The sequence below is a fragment of the Myotis brandtii genome, unplaced genomic scaffold, assembly GCF_000412655.1.
Source record: "Myotis brandtii unplaced genomic scaffold, ASM41265v1 scaffold123, whole genome shotgun sequence".
Taxonomy (NCBI): domain Eukaryota; kingdom Metazoa; phylum Chordata; class Mammalia; order Chiroptera; family Vespertilionidae; genus Myotis; species Myotis brandtii.
The window spans coordinates 11,747,474-11,768,401 of record NW_005354291.1 but is presented as its reverse complement, the minus strand read 5'-3'; the positions used below and the strand labels follow the sequence as shown (position 1 = coordinate 11,768,401).

Below are 20,928 nucleotides of genomic sequence, written 5' to 3'. Positions count from 1 at the left end.
GTGCAGGAGGCAGCCAATCAATGACTCTCTCTCATCATTGATGTTTCTCTCTCTCTCTCTCCCTCTCCATTCCTCTCTGAAATCAATAAAAATATATTTTAAAAATTAAATAAGTAAACAAATAAAACAGGTGTCCTTCCCTTTAGTCAAACATTACCCTCAAAGGGATTTTCAATTTTCTTTTTTATATTTGAGGCATTCTTATTTTAGAGAAAAAAAAATAGTGGTGTGAATTATCACTCCATATTTATTCCTTTTTATTAGACTTGCTTTTATTTTAGGTTTTCTTCAAATAAGGAACCCTCAGTACAAATTCCACTTCATATCATAAATGTATGTATAATCTAGTTTAATTCTCAGTGAACACCTGCCCTAAATGTTAACTTCAGTGTCCTGGGAAAACATAAAGATATATACTAAATGCAGTATTAAATACAGTAGTTTCTATTTTATGTCAGAGTCTATAACTAATAAAGATATCTACATGAAAAGTAGCAAATTTGGATACCAATACCAATAGTCAGCTACAAATAGTCAGTTCCTTTTGTTCATTTTCTCATTGCCAAAATTTATCACAAACAAGAACAGTTATGTTTGAAGTCTCTTCTAATTTGAATAGTAACACAGTAAAGTATTCCTATAGGATCTTCATAGTTGTTTATAAGCTTTATTTAGTTTTCAAACTGAAAACTAAAATAAAACTTTGACAATATTAAAAAGTTGTGATATGATTGATAGTAATTGAGCTAGACAGAATGAAACTATTTTACTACTATAACAGGTTCTTAAAAGCTTCTAACCACTTTATTAAACTATTACTGATCAGGTCATAGGTGCATCCTAAAATTATTTTTAAAGATCACATCATTTGTCAAGCTTTCTGTATTACTTAGGACACTAAGTGGTGAAAATTAATCTTCCTAGACTTTACCTTTATAAAATTAAATGTATTCCATTTTTCTCAGTGAAATAAATGTAAAAATCAAAAAAGAAAGATGATAAATTTATTCCAAATAGACAGGTAAAACTAATTCAAAACAATAAATAAAATTTTTTATAGATAGTGTGGAAGAAATAAAATGGTAAAAAAAAATACAAGGGAAAATGAAAAGAAATTATTGTATCATGTATAATACAGTATTACTGTTGCTGTTGTTATTTGCTCCTATTAAAAAAGAAATTATTGTCTCATCTCTCTATATAAAAGCCTAATATGCTAAGTGTCTGACCATCTGACCATTTGACCAGTCTCTATGACGCGCACTGACCACTAGGGGGCAGACACTCCAACAGGTAGGTTAGCTTGCTGCTGGGGTCTGGCTGATCAGGACTGGGCAAGATGGGCCAGACATGCCCTGGAGCCCTCCTGCAGCAGTCTCTCCCTGGCTAGCCAACCTCCAGCGGTCCCTCCCCAGCCAGGCCAAGGATCCCACCGGTGCACGAATCTGTGCACTGGGCCTCTAGTTCTTATATAACACAGGACTGTGATAGTTGCTACTGTTGTTTTTGGCTCTTATTAATTTTTACTTAAACCTACTACAGAGGTTGTGGCATTTCCAATCACAAAGGAATGAAAATGTCACCAAATGATAACCAAGGATCCCAAGTTCACCACCCAGCTGCATGGCTTTGGCAAGTCACCTTGCCTCTCTGGGTCTCATTTGTCTCCACTGGAAAATAGAAAATTGGAACAAATAAAAGTCTTACTTTAAAATCCTGTAACTCTGAACTCAAGCATTAAAACAGAAGAGCAGGTATCTTAAATGACTCAGCAACTTGAGTACAGTTAGGATGGTGAATGGTAAGACTAAAGCAGCCCTTTTGTATTTCTGTTTCATTAGATGAAAGCCCCATTATGTTTTTCTTCAATCAAAACTTGTTAGGAATTCAGAATATTAATAAATGCTAATTTAATGGAGTAGCTAGGATGAAAAGTTTCATATCTTGAAGAAAGTTATCAAGAGTGGCATTTTAACACGAGGAATGGATTTGTTACCCAGTCACAAGTGCTAGAAATTACACCCTTTACCAGTTTGATTTTAAGATAATATATCAACTTAAAACTCTGCAAGAGGGCATATGATTTTTCAAAATTTCTTCAGGAAGTACACTAGAAAACATTTTTAAAATTGGTGCTCTAAATAGTTCTACCTTGTTTGGTGCTTTATTCCCAATCCCAGGCATAATGCAAATCCTCAATAAGTCATGAGGAAAAGAGCTGGGGAATAACGGGGATCTTGGAGAAATCTCCCAGATGAGGAAATCCTTATTTAATCTCTGCCACCTCTTACACTAGCTGCGCCCAAAAGATCACAGCCATGTTGATATTTACTGAGACTCATGTGTTTGAGACAATACACTCTCCTACCATGGTTCTTACCACCACAGTTCAGGCGGACAGTGATGAGGAAGAGGGTCCTTGACTAAGCATGTCATCCAGTCCTTGGCAATGGTGTCCTAAAGGTCCACATAGGCCAGGTGTGGCAGGTGAGAGGTCTGGAGCTCAGTTTTTTTAACTCCCAGTGGAAGGAAAGGAAGGAAGGAAGGAAGGAAGGAAGGAAGGAAGGAAGGAAGGAAGGAAGGAAGGAAGGAAGGAAGAAAAACAAAAACAGGGCTCTGTGAGATAAATTGAAATGCTGGGTAAATGTGAAGAAATTAGGAAAATAGTTCTCTTTTCCTTTGAAATTATATGGATGAATTCCGGGGGTTCATAAATTCCAGAGAAATTTTTTAATGTAGGTGTGTTTGTATAATTATAATCTAAAAAGTAGATGTTACCAGTTATGTTAATAGGTTTTCTTTGATAGTGAACTAGTCATTGAAAGCAATTTAAAAAAAAATAAGGTGCTTTGTAATCCAGTATTTTTCCAGCTAAAACTCTTTTAGAATTAAAAATCTTTTTTTTCTGCTTTAAAAGTATGTTGTTACTCAAGTCTAGGGAATAAAAAGCAAAAAAAGTCTTAATTCATTGGTGAACTTCTTTAAAATTTAATTTCTTCAATGCAGTGCATTCTTAGTCACAATAGCTTAGTGGTATTATCCTTTGGAAACAATTCCCGTTTAGGAATTTAACTTGTATAAAAAATCACACAAATATATAAAGATGTGTGTTCAAGAATGTACACTGCAAAAAAAAAACAAAAACAGGAAAATTGAGGGGGAGAAGCTCAATGATAGGGTGTTCGATAAATACATTAGAGAACTTTTATATGCTGCAATATGATGCTGTTTAAAAGAATAAGACAGAACTGTTTTTACTGAAAGCAAAATATGTTAAAGCAATTTTTTTTAAAAAGTAGTTAAAGCAGTAGATGCCAGGCCTCTCACCTTAACTCTGATTCCTGAATAAAATGGCAGAGACGGCAAATGGAACCTCTGATGAATGCATAAGCCAGGGACCCAACGGGAAGCAAGTGGCACACTCAGGAGGGTTTATTTATGAGGTATGGGTAGGTGTGGGGCAACCACAAAGAAGACTGAGGTGCCCCTGGGCTAGTCATACCAGGTGTTACAACCTGTAAGCCTAAAGGAATAAGAGGAGGGAACTGAATTCAGTGGGAGAGCGTGGAAAAGGTCACTTTCAGAGGAGCTGTGACCTTTAGTGGTTTTATTCAGCCAGCCCAAGGCCACCCTGCATGGAGGAAGCAAGGAAATACAGAAACTGACCTTACTGTGCTCCTTTCCTCTGACCTCCTGTAGGGGCTTCCCAATGGGCCAAGCCAGCCAGAAACCAGAGAACAAGTGAGTCTGTTACAGTCATGTGTAAGGTCTGCCTACAGGGCAGAGAAGGGTGCAGAGGGTGAGGAGCGCTGGGGTGATGGTAGGGGTGGGAATAGAAGGTATCTGGCACAGTGAACAGAGCACACACTATTCCATATAATTTCTTTTATCCCACTTCTTACTGCCAATTACCACACTAAAAAAAATTACGTTATCACTATGGAAAATTGTCCACTTTATTTTAGTTAGCTTCAGATATAACGAAGCCAAATAATAATAATAGTAGTAGTATCAGTAAATCAAACTTTCTCAACAAACACATTAGTGAAGCATTCTTTAGGCACATTCTGAAAATAAGATAAAATATTTGTGAAGATCATTCATTCATTGCCTTTTGGATGTGAATATAGGCAGAGAAGATAATGTAGCTAGGGAAGGACCATGATGAAAGTTTTTAAAATGCATTTGAACGGCCTGTGTTACCATAGTTTGGAAAGTGAGTACTTACTTGGTTTGGTTTTGCAATTGGATTGGATGGATGGGAAAAACACTCAGAGTACAGCAGTTAATTACCTGCAATGGAACAACGTTACCATTTCTTGATTCTGAAACACACTGTAAATCTGTAGATGTGAAAATGTATCATCCCCCACAAGTTGGTTACCATATATAGATAATATTCAACAAATACTTATGGATCACTCACTTGGTGCCTGGCCTTATTCTTGGGGCTATTGATACCACAGTCTATAAGACAGGCTTTGTCACAATACTGATGAAAGCTTTGTTCAGACAAATCTTGCACAGAAGTCCATTATATTTACATAAAAGGTAGAAGATGAATAATGAAAAGAGCAAAGATACTCAAGTTCCATTAGGTGTAGAGAGCCTGGAGCCCTCTGCTTCCCATTCCCTCTGTCCTTTGGAACACAGTTCATTAGTACAAAATCACTATCCTTATAAGCTTCACACAGTATTATCATCTCAGAGGTAGGGGACCGCAGTGTCTACTGGAAGGATTAGGCTCTAGTAAATCTCACAGATGTTTACCCATGATTCACATTTACCACTCTTAGTGAGTTATTTACATTATTAAGTTTTAGGATACTCTAGTTTTATCATCCATCCATCCATTCAATAAATGAGTGCCTTTCGTATGGAAAGAGCTGCGGATACAGTGGTGAAAAGACAAGAGTCCTTGCCACAAAGATAGGTCTTAAAACCCTAATAACACAATCAATTATTTAATGGCAATTATGATGAGTGCCATGAAGGGAGGTACAGGATGCTTTTCAGAGTGTGGGTTTGTGAAGACTTCCTTTAAGAAGTGACATTTCTGCCTTGGCCAGCATGCCTCAGTGGTTGAACAGTCAACCTATGCACCAGGAGGTCCTGGTTCAATTTTGGGTCAGGACACATAACCAGATTGTGGGCTAACCCCAGTGGAGGCATGTAGGGGGCAGTGGATCAGTGATTCTCTCTCATCATTGATGTTTCGATCTCTCTCTCTTTCTCTCTACTTCTTCCTTCCTCTCTGAAATCAATAAAGAATTTAAAAAAGAAGTGACATTCCTGCAGATCACTGTTTGATTTGTAGGACTTAATTAGTCCAGGGATTGCAAACTCAAATTCCTTCAGGGCAGCAGGCAGGTAACACACAGGTATGCATCTGGCAGAGGCAAGAGTGTTGGAAACATTAAGGCTCGAGGCAGACTGGAGGAAGTTGACTGGCCTTAAGGTATTCAAATTCACACTTTAATCATCTCTGGGCTAGCCAAAGTCTGCAGCCAAAGACAGCAGAAGGCCTGGCAGGCTGCTCCTGCTCCAATGACTCAGACAGTGGGAAGAGCAGGTGCAATGGCCCTGAGGCAGGACGGAGCCTTCTGTTATAATGAACTGAAAGAGAGCATGTATTGTGGAGTGTAGGCTCAAGGAGACAGTGGCTCCAATGGGCTGGGAGAGGAGCCAGTCACTTAAGACCTCATGGGCAGGTGAGGGCTTGAGTCTTTATCCCATGTACCCTTGGATGCATTGAAGGTTTTTAAGCAGGGAAGTGACTTCATTAGACTTGTATTTTTAAAAGCTCACTTGCAATGATTGAAAGTAGACAGTTAGGAAGGTGTTATGGTGGTTTCCCGTCTCTCCTATAATTTTTCATCTACATTATTTAAATAACTCTGTTTGTCTTCATGAAATCTTACCCCTGTATTCCTCACTCTAGATGAATACGCTGGATGCTTCCTTCTTAGTCCTGATTATGACAATGAAATTGCAGGTGTCTGAGCCCTGGAATGAAAAACCTGAAGTAAAAACTCAAGAGCTCATACACAGAATCTTCTGTCTTCCAGCTGATATGACTTTGGTTCACTTACTGAAACCAAAGTGGGCAAGACAGTCCCTAGTCTCAAGAAATTCATATGACTGGGGAGAGAGATACTTAAGCCAATAAATATTAAGTGCTGTGGTGCCAAATCTAAGTATCACGGGGGGCATGAAAACATGAGCCCAACCTGCCAGAGATGAAAAATCAGGTGAGGTTTTACCTGCAAACCCAAAAATTGTTGTTAGATTGCTGATTTGGTTTAGTATTTTAAGAATTAATTCTTTTCTTAGAGATTATCTCAAGCCAAGTTTTGACAATTAGCAGACAAATAAATATATAAGATTATATTACTTTTGTATGTAAATAACTTTCATTGTTAGTTTGTCCTTTCTTGGTGGCATTATTTTTGGTTCTTAAATAACCAAGAAGTTAAGTGCTGTGAGTCAGCAAGTCTCCATAATGTTTATTTAAAGTTGAAAACTTGAAATTAGGAAAAAATTGAGGAAGCCAGACACATTTGCTTCTCCTTTAAAAAAAAATAGAAATGACAAGCTTTTGCAACTTTCGTACACAGTTCAACATGATATATTTGTGTTTTGTTGTTATTGTACAAGACAAATTGGATGAGCATTCTGATGTTAAAATTAACTCATTTTTTTCAACTTATTTTTTTCATTGGTATAGTTAGGCTCCAAATTAATTTCCTCCTTCTTTTTTCTCTCCCTATGACTGTGTAGAAAACATGTTCATATGACATGGATGCTACAAATAAAACACCAGGAGTAAACATTATTTCCTTCATGAAAATCACCTTTCTGAACATGATAATCATTTCTCTTTATGATGTCCCTAAATCTAGATTCAAAACTCTCTAGATTTATATTAAGATTCTATTTTAAGAGTATTTCATCCTTGGGTAATTGACACAAAACCTTGTGGTATTGGAAAATCAACTTTCATGCCGAGATTTCTGTTCATGTTCAGGGAAAGGGCTCTACCCTACAATCTCTAGGGTACTTTGCATAGTGAACTGATGACATGGATGTTTTTCTAACACAAGCATTTGCATTCACACTCCCATGAATAACGTGAAGTGCAGCTGTGGGATGGCAGATCAGTCCAGAAGTCAAACAAGGTTGCTATCATCATGCTGACTGATTCATTTTCACCATGTTGCTCCGATGTCTCAGACACAAGCCCCAACATCTGCCAAACTGCTTTTTCCCTCCAAGCAACAAAAATAAAATAAAAGAAAATGGCAGTTGTCATCAGCCCACTTTTTACCCTGATTTATACAGTCCCTGGCAACCAGAGTATCTACACTGGGACACATTGCAATGATTGTCATAACTTTGAAACCAAATCTCTAATCTTTTCCAGAAAGATGTGTCAATACTTTGAGGATAAAAAGCATTAAAACCTGAAATTGAGATGCAAAATATATCACATCCAACTAAAAATTCTTTGAGCCAGACCATTGATAGCGTATGGAGTTATAAGTCATAATAAAATAGTGACTACTGTATGCAATGTGTTAACACTTTTAAATACATTATTCCATTTAATTCTTGCAACTATAAATGGTAATATAAGGGGACTGTGTTGTTTTGATGTTCAACATGTTTTTTCTTCACATATACTAAAAGCTTAAAAGGATTAATGAAATGTGGGGTTTAGTACAGTGTCTATCAGATAGCAAACATTCAATGTATTCATTTATTCAAAAAAGTATTCATGAATAAGAGTCAAGGTTGTCTTTCAACTGGTATTTCTTCTGATGTGGCTCTTTAGATGTCTTTAAAGCAAAAAAGAAAATTTGGAGAAGCACTACTAAGATGAAAGTTCTCCTTCCTACTCTCAGAGGCCTACACATATAATACAACAAAACATCATTAGGAAAGTAACCCATGGGAAGCAGATGTGGTAGAGTGGGAAGAAGCAGAGCCCTGGACTGATTCGCCCACCTACCTCCTACTCATGAGTCCTAGCTAGCAGCTGGCGGTCAGGTATCAGATAGTGGGACGAGAACATTTTCCCCCAACAAGATCTAGATAGATGCTAGGGTCACATTCCAGTGGGCGGGGATGGAGACCCCGAAGGCACCCAGCCAGTGTATGTGGGTGACTATGGAAGGTGTGACTCAGGGCATCCAGGTGTTAGGAGCTCACCACAAGCACACCATGTCCAACCTAAGGAGGGCTGAGGCTGCAAGGGTATTCCCTGCTCTGAAAAGACTAAGATCAGTGTTTCTCTGAACCTGGACATCTCACTGGTAAAGTTAAACTCCTTAGTTTGACACCAAGGACTCTCAAGATCTTGCTCTAGCAAAACTTACCTTCAGACATGTGCTCTACATCAACACCAAAAGGCCCATTTATGGTCCAGAAAGTGCTCCGCACTTTCACAGGGCCATCCACTCACTCTCACTATTCTAACTACCTGGGTGCCCCATCTCCACCCACCCTTCATTACTTGTCCAAGCCTCTGCCTCCTTTAGAGCTCAGTGCCACAGAATACTCCTTGACCCACCCACCCGTAAGTCAGACATGATCTGATGGTCCTCAGAAATCTCACAGTACTTTCTTTGTATTTCACATTTACCACTTCATACCATACTTTGAATTACTATTTGTACCTGAGGCTTAATCTCCTTTATTAGGGTAGAGGCCCCTTGGAAAGTGATCAAGTCTTCTACAGTTTTGTACTAACCACAGTACCTGGGCTCAGTGCCTTAAATGAAGTGGTTATCCAATAAATGCCTATTGAGTAGATCACTGTCTATATTACTGCCTTGCCTATTCTATTGAGAGTGAATTAATTACCATAATTCAATGGTTCATATATACGTGCAAGTTATTGCCAAAGAATAACTAAAGTGGAGAAAGTAGATTATTATACTACAAAGCATAAATGGTGACATGCATATGTTTAAATTAATGAAATCTATATCCTAGTAATACTGCCTTACTAAAAGGTAACAAAAATCTATGTATTATTCATCATAGCACAGATTTTCTGAAAATTTCAAAGGAATAAGAGGAATGAGTTGAATAAAGGTGCTTGGAGACAGTAATTATAGGCTTCCTCTGAGAGCTGGTGTGCTGAGAGACAAGAAAGGCTGATCTCCTCCTGTAGTGGAAATATGTTCATATTATCCTATCATGAAATGCATTGTTTCATGACTATAGTCATCCTTGCTTTCCTGAGAGCAAAGGAGTGAGAAATTATAAAGAGGCCTGCTGTGTAGTTCACCCCTCTCCTGGGACCTCCACAGGAACCACGAGGGGAACTGCTCCCTCCCTCTACTTAGGCATTTCCTTACTGCTCCCTCCCCCTACCTAGGCTGCTCTGCCACACTTCCTACTTTGAAAGGAGAGAAACACTAACCAAGGCACAGGGATGTTTGGATGCAGACCAGCAGGAATTCACCGTGTCATCAGCCTAGCTATCCATGAGGTCTCACTAGTTAGTTTCATTTAGCTGGTTTTTGTGATCCGGATAAAGTACCTTGTATGACTATGCAAAACTGATTTCCATTCTGGAAATGAACATTTAGTTCTCATCTGATGTATTGGTAAAATCCCCATGGTTTTTGCCATCGGGAGTGTCGGTTGCCCTTGAGAGTATATATCCTGCTGCACAAGTAATGCTGGCTAAGCTCCCATAGCTACCAAACAACCAGAGGCTCAGAAGGTGAAGCCTTCACACTGCTGCTAGAGCAGTGCTGGAGCTTTTCAGGTGCCTTCAGGTGCTCACATTCTATGGCAAACAAATGCATGAAAGAGGTTGCCTTGGGAAGGACCTGGGGCAGTTGGCTCTGGCTGACAATGAGATACAGCAGGGCCCTGAAGGAGAGGTAAACAGATCATTACTTTCTATTAGGGAACCTTTGCTCATTGAGTAAAGGCCAGGGATTCAGAGCATAAATGAAAACACAAGCAATTTAAATGAGGTAATCTAAAGTATAACTTTAATTAAATTAACTAAATCGAATCCCGTGTACTTTCATTCTAAAACTCTATTTCCAATAACTCCAATTACTTCCCTTTGTGTCTTTGGCTTCAAATGGATGTCAGCAATGACTACATTCAATTTCTGCCCTCTTCTCACCCCCCAGCTATCATGGTAAAGGTGCAGCAGCCAAATATTAAGCACCTTTAGTTCAACAGAAGAGCAGACACTAGCTAAGGACACCATCGAAATGCATGCACTTAACAAGATTGGGTTTCTTTTGTTCTTTTTGCCCAATTGGTTTTCTTGCCCCCTCACCTCCAGAAAGGTTTATATATGTTTATTCCTCATATTTTGCAAAACATTAGCAACTTAGCTCTCATAAATTCTTTACATTTATTTTTCACCAACCTCCCACTCATAAAACTCAGTCCATCAAATTGACAGGAGCGACATCAGATAGAAAGGGCACATTACAGCCCTCCTCTCAGCTGAAAGGCAGGTGTCCAAAAAGAAAGGGGGCAAAAAGAAAGCCAAAGCATTTTATTTGTGTGGACTGTGTGATTGTAGCACAGTAGGCCTAGCGCAAAGGGATCTCTTAAGAGCACTTTTCTGAAGAAAGCTGGGATTTGATGATAGGGAAGTCTGGCAGGTGGTCCTTCCCATCAAATGGAACCTGGTGGAATCATCATCTCAGGTAGTCACTGTTCTTAAAAGCCACACCAGCATTATTCTTGCCCGCTATCACTCTCACAAGTGTTATTAGCCTTGCTTATGAAAGGAGATAAACATATGAGGCAAAATGGAAATTTCACAGCTTTGACTGGCTCTGTGGACATAGATTTGCTCCAGAGTAAAGTCCCAAAAATCAATTGAATGTAACCTAACTGCAAAAACATCACAGGTGGTTTTGTTATACTTTTTGGACTTCATAGGGACTAAATTCTCCAAAGCTTTGAGGTTAGAAATTTTATGGACAAATTGAGAAAACAAGCTTTCTATAGCAATTTTGCTAACTGAATTTCCTGATGAATTCTGCTTCTAAACAGTATAAAAATATGAATTTGGAAACTGTTACTACTTCACCATTATGTAAGGAAGATCTATCTTGTTGAGATGCTGAATCCTGGAATTCTATTTCTTTCATTTAAATTGTGAAATATAGTCAAATTTCCAGAAAAATCTCAAGCTGATAATAATGCCTACATAACCTATTCAACTTTATGATGTCGTCAAATCAAGTTTTCTTGATGGTATTAGTGGTTGATTTTAATAGAATTGACTTGTATGTCATATCATAAAGCTAGCAATGGTTCTCAACATTTACTACACTAAGAATCACCTGGAAGCTTTAAAAAGTATCATGCTCAGGCATTACCCATAGTCTTTCCTGGGATGGAGCCTGGGTGTTGGAATATTTCAAAGCTCCCTTGATGACTCTAATATGCAGTGAGAGTGGAAAACCACCAAGCTATTGCCTGAAATGCAATTTTAAGAGGTGTTATGTGTGGAAACATAAAAAAGTATAATTAACTGAACTAAACTCCTAATTAACAACACTGACCTCTATCCTAGGCACTTCAAATAAATTCCTACGTATCCAAGTCTCTTAATGGCCATTTTGGGGGCAAAAAGAAAGCCAAAGCATTTTATTTGTGTGGACTGTGTGATTGTAGCACAGTAGGCCTAGCGCAAAGGGATCTCTTAAGAGCACTTTTCTGAAGAAAGCTGGGATTTGATGATAGGGAAGTCTGGCAGGTGGTCCTTCTCATCAAATGGAAACTGGTGGAATCATCCTCTCAGGTAGTCACTGTTCTTAAAAGCCACGCCAGCATTATTCTTGCCCGCTATCACTCTCACAAGTGTTATTAGCCTTGCTTATGAAAGGAGATAAACATATGAGGCAAAATGGAAATTTCACAGCTTTGACTGGCTCTGTGGACATAGATTTGCTCCAGAGTAAAGTCCCAAAAATCAATTGAATGTAACCTAACTGCAAAAACATCACAGGTGGTTTTGTTATACTTTTTGGACTTCATAGGGACTAAATTCTCCAAAGCTTTGAGGTTAGAAATTTTATGGACAAATTGAGAAAACAAGCTTTCTATAGCAATTTTGCTAACTGAATTTCCTGATGAATTCTGCTTCTAAACAGTATAAAAATATGAATTTGGAAACTGTTACTACTTCACCATTATGTAAGGAAGATCTATCTTGTTGAGATGCTGAATCCTGGAATTCTATTTCTTTCATTTAAATTGTGAAATATAGTCAAATTTCCAGAAAAATCTCAAGCTGATAATAATGCCTACATAACCTATTCAACTTTATGATGTCGTCAAATCAAGTTTTCTTGATGGTATTAGTGGTTGATTTTAATAGAATTGACTTGTATGTCATATCATAAAGCTAGCAATGGTTCTCAACATTTACTACACTAAGAATCACCTGGAAGCTTTAAAAAGTATCATGCTCAGGCATTACCCATAGTCTTTCCTGGGATGGAGCCTGGGTGTTGGAATATTTCAAAGCTCCCTTGATGACTCTAATATGCAGTGAGAGTGGAAAACCACCAAGCTATTGCCTGAAATGCAATTTTAAGAGGTGTTATGTGTGGAAACATAAAAAAGTATAATTAACTGAACTAAACTCCTAATTAACAACACTGACCTCTATCCTAGGCACTTCAAATAAATTCCTACGTATCCAAGTCTCTTAATGGCCATTTTGGGGGCAAAAAGAAAGCCAAAGCATTTTATTTGTGTGGACTGTGTGATTGTAGCACAGTAGGCCTAGCGCAAAGGGATCTCTTAAGAGCACTTTTCTGAAGAAAGCTGGGATTTGATGATAGGGAAGCCTGGCAGGTGGTCCCAGAGGCAGGGGAGGTGGGAGGGGGGGTGAGTTTGTGGGCTCATGATCCACAAAAGTTCTGCACTAAATCACAGGAAGAAACAAGCCTCCCCTTAGCCTTTCAGGAGTCAGTCTTTAAAGAGATATGTGAGGCCTTCTATACCAAAAAGACACTATTATCTTTATCCAGTACCCTTCCTCCGTTGTCCACAGAGCTCAACTAATCAAGTAAGAATTAGGACACTGGTGAAGTGACTGAGGTCTTCCCTTGACTTTGGCTGACTCTACTTTTGGAATCTCTACTGTGGCCAGCAGGGTTCATGGTCCTAAATGAGGTCCTCATCTGCTTCCAGGAAAGAATTGAATCAAACCCATAGGATTTAGCTGAGGAGTTACTGTTATTTTATGTTTCCAGAAAATTCTTTTTAGAATTAATTGATACATCATCACACTATTAAAAATGATTTTGAGAAGTGATAGGATAGATGAAGGTCAAGTAGTGATTATATATAACTTATCATTATTATGGCATTTTTTGTATGTAGCTTCTCAAGATAGGAAGTGGGTCCTACGTAGGCACAAGGTTCAGAAGGCAATGGCCCTTACTCTCTAGGCCATGTCAAAATCTCCTATTGAATTTGAATGTGCATTTTAAGACATACACACCCCAGGTCAAGTAGTAGATAGTCCTCAGACCCCAGAGATGGAAGATGAGCAGAGGGACCCTGTTTGTGCATTTGGAGCACAAGGACAATAACTACAGACAGTATCGGTTACCTCTGACAATGGTCTCCTGAAAATGAATAGGATCCCTTTAGGCAGGACTTTATTAATTAACTAGGGGCCCAGTGCACAAATTCATGCACCTTGAAAGGAACTATGGGCTGCGAGGCTGCGGTGGGCACAGGGGCAGGTCTCGACCCATCCTCCGTGTCCCTGCCCAGCCCCTCCCATTGTAGGCTCCGGCCCCCTGTCTGCTCCTGCTTTTTAAAAAATCATTTAGGTAGTCAAGGATCGCAAGATGGAATCAACCTCACTGAAGAGGGTGGAGAAATAAATGCTGTGCTAACTTTAGAAATAATAAAGGCAGAAGGAACTTTGGTTAGACCTGTTCTCTAGTACAAGTAAACTGGTATTGAAGAATTTCGTAGATGGATTCAGGATGGTGGGGAGCCAGGTGGATGATGGAGCGGGAGGTTACAGGTAAGCAATGGGAGGAGGTTGTAATGATCCTTATGGTAATGAATTAGAGACATCAGTATGAACTAATGATTAGTTTAACATAAAGATGGGTACATATAGAAACGTTTAAAGATACACAGGCATTAGTATACATCAGTGGTTCTCAACCTTGGCTGCGCATTAGAATCACCTGGGAATCTTTTTAAAATCCTGATTTCTGGGCCTCATCCTCCAGAAATTCTGTTTCTTTGTTACTAATGTTGTGGCCCCACCCCATAACAAAGAAACAGAATTTCTGGAAGATGAGGCTCAGAAATCAGGATTTTAAAAAGATTCCCAGGTGATTCTAATGCGCAGCCAAGGTTGAGAACCACTGCTCTAAAGGCAACAGTAAGAAAATCATTATCTTCCACTGAGGGATGTCTATGAGGCCCTCCCATCACCACTGCAAATTCCTTTCCCAGTGCTCCAACTCCCAACTTCCCCTAATCAAGTATTCTATGTCTTCCTCCTTGGCTATAGGACAGGGAGGTATAGTAATATCCAGTGTGGTTAACGTTTCAATCCTTAACTTTTCATTAACCTACGTATTGGTCACAAACACATTGTTTAGAGATCTTGCAATTTGCATTTTAAAACCTATTTCTACATATAAACCAGTTTAACTTAATGGAGAGTATTATTATTGCTTTTATTATTATTGTTGTTGAGAGAGAGAGAGAGAGAGAGAGAGAGAGAATGGTAGGTGAAACTTTCTAGAGAGAGAGAGCTAAATTCACTGAGCTCTTGCTATGGGCACTGTCAGTTACATGATGCAGGCTACCTGCACTTTAAGATAAGGCACAAAAAGGTTATGTAATTTGCCCAAACCCCTACTGAGCTGAAATTCTAATAAGCTAGGCAATCTGGCTCCAGAGACTGCATACTTAACTGCTCTAGTTTAGAACAACAACAAAAAAAGATGGCTCACAAAGTAGAATGCCCTATTTTATATTCATCTTATTGTACCCCACCCATCAAATTCATAATCATACCTAGGGAACAAATAAATGGAGACAGTTTAAAAGTAGAGATAGCTGGTTGGTGTGGCTAAGTTGTGCATTGCCCTGTGCACCAAAAGGTTGCCGGTTCAATTCCCAGTCAGGGCACAAGCCACGGTTTCTGGCTTGATTCCCAGTAGGGGGTGTGCAGGAGGCAGCTGATAGATGTTCCACTCTCACATTGATGTTTTTTTTCAGTGTGCAGGAGGCAGCTGATGGATGTTCCACTCTCACATTGATGTTTTTTTTTCTCTCTCTCTCTCCTTCTCTGTAAAAATAAAAATCACTGCAAAAGTCTTTAAAATAATTTTTAAAAATAGAGATAGACTTGTTTGTAAATGTGCAGATTGGAGGAATCTGGCAGCTATTAATTCAACAAAACAAAATAAAATACAACCAAAAGGCTGCTTACCACATCCTAGTAATTGATCATGAGAGAACAGATATCAAAACCTGAACTGACAATGCTTTGTTTACCCAGCCATCGACAAGAGAGTTAAAGCTGGCACTGATCTATTTCTGAGTGTTTGCTAATTAGTTTTACAACAAATGGATGCTAACAGCACTTGCTCTTTCGCTCTAAGTAAGTTATTCACGGGGGTTGATTTATGTTATTTTTTCCCCTTAACATTATAGAAGTTTTCAAACAGACAGCAAAGTTGAAGGAATTTTCCAGTGAAAGTTTGGTATACTCAGCACCTAGATTTTTCATGCCCTTTACAGCATATTCTTTAGGAACAGCTTTCTTGATTGATCTCAGCTTCGTCTCTGAGTCATCTCACAGTGCCCAGCATGATGTTTGCTATTAGTTGAGTCATTTGGGTGAGTACTGATCATTCACTGTGCCTCAGGCAGGAATAAGTGATGAACAACTAATCAAGAGCAGAATCCAAAGAAGCAAAACAAAGAGACCTTTCATGTTGTGCATGTTATTACTGGTAAACTCTCTGTGCAAACTTATGATCAACAGTCACCTGGTGATAAAAGTTTTGAAAAAATATCAAAACTATAACATTTGCATTTTAAGCTAAAATTTCTGAGAGTTCTTTTTGTCCCTTATTGTCACTCTTTCTCTTGCTTTTCACCCAGACTGGATAATGAAATGAGATGGAACTCACATGGTGCATAAAGGGACATTTACTCTCACATGCACTGGCCAAATAATACTAAGTGCACTTGAACTTCTTTTCCAACAGTACTCAACCCTGCAGCAGCCATTTGAACATGAAGGCCACACTTATAGGCATCTTAACCTTTCTCTCTTTAGAAAACAAGTATCATCACTGAGATCACTGGAAATACTGCAAGGACGACACACTTAAATAAATCACAGTTGTGAGAGCCATTGTCCACCTTTCAATGTGATTATTGGCTGGGTGTAGCTAAGGGTTGTTATGGGTTGAATTGTTTCCCACTGAAAAGATGTGTTGAAGTCCTAACCCCCAGAACTTCAGAATGTGTCTTATTTGGAAATAGGGTCTTTGCAGATTTAAACAAATTATGATGAGACCCTTAGAGTGAGCCTTATGAAGTCAATGTGACTTGTGTCCTATAAAAAAGGGGGGAAATTTGTACACAACGACAGACACACACATAGGGAGAACAGCATGTGAAGATGAAGGTAGCAGCTAGGAGAGAGGAATGGAACAAATTCTCTCTCACAGTCCTCAGATGGAACCAACCCCTTAATCTCATACTTTTCACCTCCAGAACTGTGAGACAATAAAATTCTCTTGTTTAAGCCACCCTACTTGTCGTATTTTTTTTATTGCAGCCCTAGCAAATTAATACAGGAGTATTGGCAGGAGCTCAGAGAACATAGCTTTGAAAATACAACAAATAAATAAATAAATAAATAAATAAACAAATGAAAATGTATGCAAGGCTGAAAGCAGTGATGAGGAAACTCCATACTATTTCCCACAGTGGCTGCACCAAAATGCATTCCTACAAACAGTGCATGAGGGTTCCCTTTTCTTCACATTCTCCCCAACACTTGTTGTTTGTTGATTTATTGATGATAGCCATTCTGACAGGTATGAGGTGATATTTCATTTTTGTTTTAATTTGCATTTCTCTGATGACTAGTGACACTCAGCATCTTTTCATATGTCCATTGGCCATTTGTATGTCTATTCAGGTCTTTTGTCTATTTTTTTAATTGGATTGTTTGGTGGGTTGTTTTTGTTTTTTGTGGGGGGTTTTTGGTATAGTCAAATTATTACAAAACTTCCTTGTGTAGGACTGGCTTTGAGGCATGTACTCGCCAAGCCAACCCCCTACTTCCTTGTGTAGGACTGGCTTTGAGGCATGTACTCACCAAGCCAACCCCCTTCTTTCTCTCTCTCTCTCTCTTACACACACACACACACACACACACCACATAATCTGTAACAACTCTCTGGTTTCAATCAAAGGCTACAGGTTATCCTGCACTGGAGGTATATGGGTGTGAGTAGTGGGAGAGAAACAAGTTTTCACATATAAAGACTGGATTATCATTCCATTCTTTATAGAAAATATTATAAAATTATTATCTTTTATAGAAGCTATTGAAGACTATGCAGCCAAAAATTATTGAGAAAAGAATATTATAGAAGTGTGTCAGGCTAATAAAAACACTGTGTTGTTCTTAGGGATTTTGTAATACATATGGCATTTGCCAGCTTTTTAAGATTTATAATTCTTAGTATTTCTTTTCTCATTATAGATATTCACTTTTATACCTAGTTTGGCATTTCTTATTTGTATATTTTTCTTAAATAAGACCTATGCCAGTTGTATAAGCACTCAAAATTCTTGCAAAGAAACTAAGTATTTTAACTCCTAGTCTGACAATCCTAGCAGCCTCTCAGATCTACCCAGCCCATTGACGCGGTGTCAGAATCAAAAGTTACCATGGAGAATCTGACCAGTGGTAATTTCCACTAAGACTAGGTCTTTTTTTGTCTAATGACTTATCCATGTTGAACATTTTGATGCCAAGAAAAAAAAATTGAGCAATTCCCCTTTCCCCACCCCAAACCTCTACCCCAGTAGTTTTCCTTGACACATACACCTCTTCATTTCCTGATTCTGGTCTGGGCTTGAAGCTAAGGTACCTGAATCCTGGCAGAAAAGCTGTTATTACAATAGTTTTGACTTAACAGGAGCAGGAAATACCAACAACCTTATGTGAGCTATTCCCCAATGAACATCCAACCTGAATGCATAAATGTGGGGCCCTTGCATAACTCAGGTGAGGCTCAGATGAGATAGGGACATCTGGAAACACCTTTCCTCCTAATCTTTAGAGGCCACTGGGTAGATATAGATTCTGCACCATGAAATGCTGAAATAAGGAACTGGAATAACATTTTTTTAATGCAAGCCCCTGAGAAGTAACAAATAACATTTCTATTGGGAATATTATTTCAAATACTAACTTTAATTGTCAAACAGAGGAAAAATATATAAGATTACCAACAAAAACGGAGAAGATTTAGTCTGTTGAGAAAAGGGACTATTAGATTCACTGCCCAGTCCTTGCAAAATTAAGTATTTTCATTTTAATACTCCAAAGTAAAACAAAATAAGAGTTCCTTTCCCCAGTGCATTATATGGAAGAAATAAAGAAGAGAGAGAGAAAGACAGAGAGAGAGAGAGAGAGAGAGAGAGAGAGGTGAAAACTGCCCGATCCTCTCACAAAGACCATAAGCCAATTCAGAAAACCAATAAAGCACATACATTTCAAAACATTATGCATCTTTCTTTCAATGAAACATGTTACTAACAAACTGATGTTACCAATATCTACACTGTAAAGTTTGAAACTTCATCCTACTCTTCAATATTACCTTAAATCCTTGTCTCAGGTGTTTATGATAACTTTCTCTTCCTTCACCTTGGACACTTTTGCCATTTTCTTTTAGTTTGCAGTATTAACATAATTGTTTTGTAGTCCTGTTTACTATGCTAGTAATAGCATTCAAATGAAACACACATTTTAGAATTGGGTTGGCCCTGTTGTGACCTGCCTGATGAATCACTCTTGGTCTACTGGCCTGTGGTTTCCCAGCACTGACACAACACTATTTTTCCCCATTAATTGGAGAAGCCTGTTTATGCAGATTCAAATACATGTCTGGGCTGGGCTGTTTGAACTGCTTTGGGGAAGAGCACTAACAAAAGGCATCTGGGTAGCTAGCTCTCTCCTTGAAGTCTAAATGGGAGGGAAGCATGTGGCATGAGATTTTCAAAACAATTCCCTCTGCAGGAGGGTTGAGTTTTTTTGCTTGTATGGTTGGTTCTGAGCATAATTCCATGACTTCTATTTGCTTACCTCCCCAATATTTTGGTGTGAATGCATCTACTATGAGGATGGTCACAAAACAGAAACAGTGGCACTGGGCAGAAGGATTCTTGGAGGCTAGAAGAGATCCCACTATTATACATCTCCCACAAAGTCCTTCACTCAGAGTAAGAACTCGGGTCTGTGTCTGTCCACAGATGGTTAAATGAATGAACACACTAAGAAAGGAGCAGAAATAGGACATGTAGCTAAACTTTATGGGAATGAGGCCCTGCCAATCTCAGAGACTTACTTAGACAAGAACCTGCTAATCTTAGTGGCATCTTGGCTTGATGGATGTGTGTCCTGGCACTGATGGAGCCCCACCAAACAACCCAGGTCATGCCCATTCTTCATTGTATTACTGCTAAATTAATATGGATATCCATGACCATTTATTCTCCTGAAATCTCTATTCTCTATTTTATAGATGATTCTTGCATCTGGCCACTGTTGCTCCACCCACCCACCACCTACATTTTATCCTAAATTAAAAGGATTAGGGAGGAGCCTTAAAACCAGTTTTTTTTCTTAATTAGGAATGCTTATGAAAACAAGACCAGGAAATGAGGGCAGGGAAATGGTAAAGAGAAGAGGTTGAAAAGCAAATATGATATGGCTGTGGCTTTCAGGTTGTCATAGAGCGACTTCTCTCCAGAAGCCAGGTTAATTGAGAATAGAAGAGATAATGTATATACAAGTCATTACCTTCTTCACTAAACCTAAAATTTACCTATCAGTCCAGCTCAACTTGACCATAATCCCAATCCTACTATAACTAACACTCTAAAACTAGAGGGTAGGGGAAAATGGAATACAAACAATAACAAATGTACCTCTGTATTATAAATGAATAACAAAATCACACTGCAAGTGGTGGGAAAGAAATGAGTTAACTCAAGTAACTTTTGAAATAGTATTTGGTCTATATACTAAAATGCAATAGACAAAAAGAACTGTACACAAATATATACTCAAGTAAACCGTGTCTCTCATGGGTATGGGTTAATAATTCTGAAACTATTATATGTGTATATTAGGATTGAGCAAGAAGTAAATCTACTATGGATAATGAAAGCAAGATTTCTCAGTATCAAAAAAAAAAGAGTTACAAACTAGGAAAGGGAAAGGCTAGGTAAAATGTATCTTGTAGTATTGGACCAGAAACAGAGGTATCAGTATGAACGCTTGGATTTGAGTGTGTGTGTGTGTGTGCGCATGCGCGTGTAAAGATGGGCTACTCTTAGAAGTGATGACCTAGAGCCTGCCCCCTACTAACCCCCACCCCTGTTTTGAAGTGCTAATCTAGAGTCCTTAGAGAGAGAAGGAAGATATACAGTATTTTGTCAGTGTTTGTAAGGGAAGTAGATATTAGACTTACACTGAGATATCAGGCTCACCATGTTGTTCCAAATGGGGCCAGTGAGGACATTACTGACCCAAAGCACAGAATGGAGCAGAGCTGCATAATGGAGGAGGGAAGTAAGAAAATGCCAGTTACACCTAAGGACCTCTGTTCCCAAGATGTCTCA

General features: G+C 38.7%; 1 long non-coding RNA gene across 1 annotated transcript in view; it reads right to left on the bottom strand.

Annotated features, from left to right (window-relative positions):
* LOC106724883 overlaps positions 1 to 18,984 on the bottom strand; it is a 30,502-nt gene extending 11,518 nt beyond the window's left edge. The window contains exon 1 of the long non-coding RNA XR_001360719.1: positions 18,903 to 18,984. This is a non-coding gene — a long non-coding RNA (uncharacterized LOC106724883). The remainder of the gene's footprint in view (positions 1 to 18,902) is intronic.
* Positions 18,985 to 20,928: the final 1,944 nt, after the last annotated feature.